Raw genomic sequence first — 2697 nt, 5'->3', positions numbered from 1 at the left:
TGAGGTGATGAGAAAAGAACATTATGTTCTGGTATCCATGGAGTAGGGAGGTCCAAAGAAGGACAGTTAATTTCTTGTCTGTTTTCAGCTGCTTGGTTGCATACATCTCAATACTAGAAGCTATACAGAGATTAAGGAGTGGAATATGTGGAACTGAAGTTTACCTAGATTTTTGCTATATTCTTTGGAGCTTTAAGGCCTTGTTGCTCTTGGAAGTTACAGATCCCAAATCTGTGTCAATGTCTCATATGGACTGTAGGATCAGCCCTGTCTCACAGGGACGCTTATCAATAAAACTTATCAGGTCCTCCAGTGTATAGTGATCTTATTGTGGTTCGAATTTGCATTTATTTGATAACTAATAATATTGAACATATTTTCATGTGGTATTTATATAATCTTGTGAAATTTAAATATTGTGATCATTTTAAAAAATTGTTTTCTTACTGAGTTATAGAAGTTCATTTATATTTTGATACAAGTCCAATGTCAGGTATCTATTACAGCCATTTCTCCCTTTGTCTTTTCTTAACAGTGTCTTTGATGTTTTAGTTTTGGTGAAGTTCAACTGATCATTTTTTTCCTTTTATGATTAGTGCTTACATTTTCCCTGCCTAAAAAAAATCTTTGCCTATCCGAAGATCACAAAGATATTTCCCCATATTGTTATCTAAAAATGTAGGTCCCTTTTAAGATTTTTATGTAGTGTTAGATAAAGATCAAGGCTTACTTATATCTGTCTGGCTATCAGTTTTACAGCATCATTTACTGAGAAGAGTGTCCTTTCTTCATTGACTTACTTTGGCACTTACATAAAAAATCAATGGGGTGGTGGAGCACAGCTGGAGCAGGAGTCAATATGGCAGCGAGCACCAGATGAAATCCTTGAAAAACCTGCTGCACATGAAGTTCATGCAAAGGGCACTGGACTCGGAGACCAAGAAACAACTAGAAGAGGAAGAAAAGAAAATCATTAGTGAAGAGCACTTGTATTTGGATTTGCCAGAGCTTAAAGAAAAAGAGTGTTTCATAAAAGAAAAGCAGATTTTCTTGTTACGTGAAGATCTTCTCTGTGGAAGAAAGTCAGAGGATTTAATCTTGAGGTTGAGAATGCTTCAGATGAATGCTAAGAACAAAGCAGAAGAAGTTGAGGGTGAAGCAGTAGAACTCCATGTATCAGATGAAGAAATGGCCAGAAGAGAGGAGACTTGGTGGGGACAATTGGAAAAAAATTTGCCAAGAAGAGAGACCATGTCAATTATGAAGAAGATGAAAATGGACACATATAACCAAAAGTTAAAGTAAAGAAGATGTTTTTAAAGCCCCAGGATTAAAGTGGATGCTTTAAAACAGAGCTCAGGGAAGCTTTGCAAGAGTTAGCATATTGTGGAACTCATTCTGATGGCTCTCTGTAATTAGTAATTAATACTGTAATGTTTATTTGTAAAGAAATGGATACTTTTGGAAATATGCCATTTTTGAAACAGATGTGTGGTGGATATTATACATCCTTTGCTTAATGGTGTTCATCAAGAATGGATTTTTAGCCCTCGATCTTCAAATGTGCATAGGTATGTGATTCCTTCCTAAAGATCTTTATGACCTCAGATTTTTTTTTTCAGATTTTTTTAATAGACTTTTCCAGTCACTGACCTTGAATTGACACACATTAATTAAACTAGTGTTTAAGTTGTCCTTATGTTTATATTTTACTTTAAGTTATTAATCATGAAAAAAAGTTATTAATCATGCCAAGCCAATTTATACATACATTTTAGAATTGAATGTCATGCGGACTTACATATAAATTCATCAAGAACAAATATGCCTCTCCAGACAGAAGTACTTGAATGCTACTAAGTCATTGTTAGTTTGTGAAATTATGGGTTGTTGTTTTTTTTTTAAGATTTTATTTATTTATTCATGAGAGACAGAGACACACAGAGAGAGAGAGAGAGAGAGAGAGAGAGAGAGAGGCAGAGACACAGGCAGAGGGAGAAGCAGGCTCCCTACAAGGAGCCCAAAATAGGACTCCATCCCAGATCCTGGGATCACGCCCTGACCCGAAGGCAGATGCTTAACCCCTGAGCCACCCAGGCATCCCTGGGTTTTTATTTAAAGCTTTTATTAATGAAAATTGTTCTGTAATAAAAAAATCAATGGCTAATATATATGTGGGTCTGCCTCTGGACTCTCTAATTACTTCATTGATCTATGAACTATCCTGTTACAAGTACCACACTGTCTTGATTACTTAATTACAGTGTAAGTTCTCTAACTGTGAGATTTGTTTCAAATGAACTTCTGGCTCATCTAAATGTTTAGCTCCATTCCTCTCAGCTCTTTTTTCTTACAACTAAAAATCCTTGCATTTAACATAACCATGAACTTAGGAAGTCTCTGAAAGGTAGAAAAAAGAAGATGGGTTGCAGAGGGGCCACAAGACTTAAGGAAGATCAGGTAGTGAGTTTCTGGGTTTCTCCTTTATCTTGAACTAGGAGCTGTAGAAATCTTCAACCCAGATGGCTAACAGGTACAGACACAAATAGCTCCCAACCCTCTCCTTCCAAGTAAATAACAAGTAACTCTGTTCCCCCTTGCCAAAGTTTGGGAAAAAGATGGCCTAATAAAATAATATTTTAGGCATACTGGCCCTACTCCATCCAAACACCAATGGAAAAACCACACTCCCTTATC

The 2697-nt window shown here is 36.3% G+C and overlaps 1 pseudogene; it reads left to right on the top strand.

Annotated features, from left to right (window-relative positions):
* The first annotated feature begins 315 nt into the window (after window positions 1-315).
* On the top strand, window positions 316-1785 carry LOC140622732 (M-phase phosphoprotein 6 pseudogene; annotated as a pseudogene).
* The last annotated feature ends 912 nt before the right edge of the window (window positions 1786-2697 follow it).

The sequence above is a fragment of the Canis lupus genome, chromosome 32, assembly GCF_048164855.1.
Source record: "Canis lupus baileyi chromosome 32, mCanLup2.hap1, whole genome shotgun sequence".
NCBI lineage: Eukaryota > Metazoa > Chordata > Mammalia > Carnivora > Canidae > Canis > Canis lupus.
The sequence above is the reverse complement of the archived record's forward strand: the minus strand, read 5'-3'. Positions and strand labels throughout refer to the sequence as shown.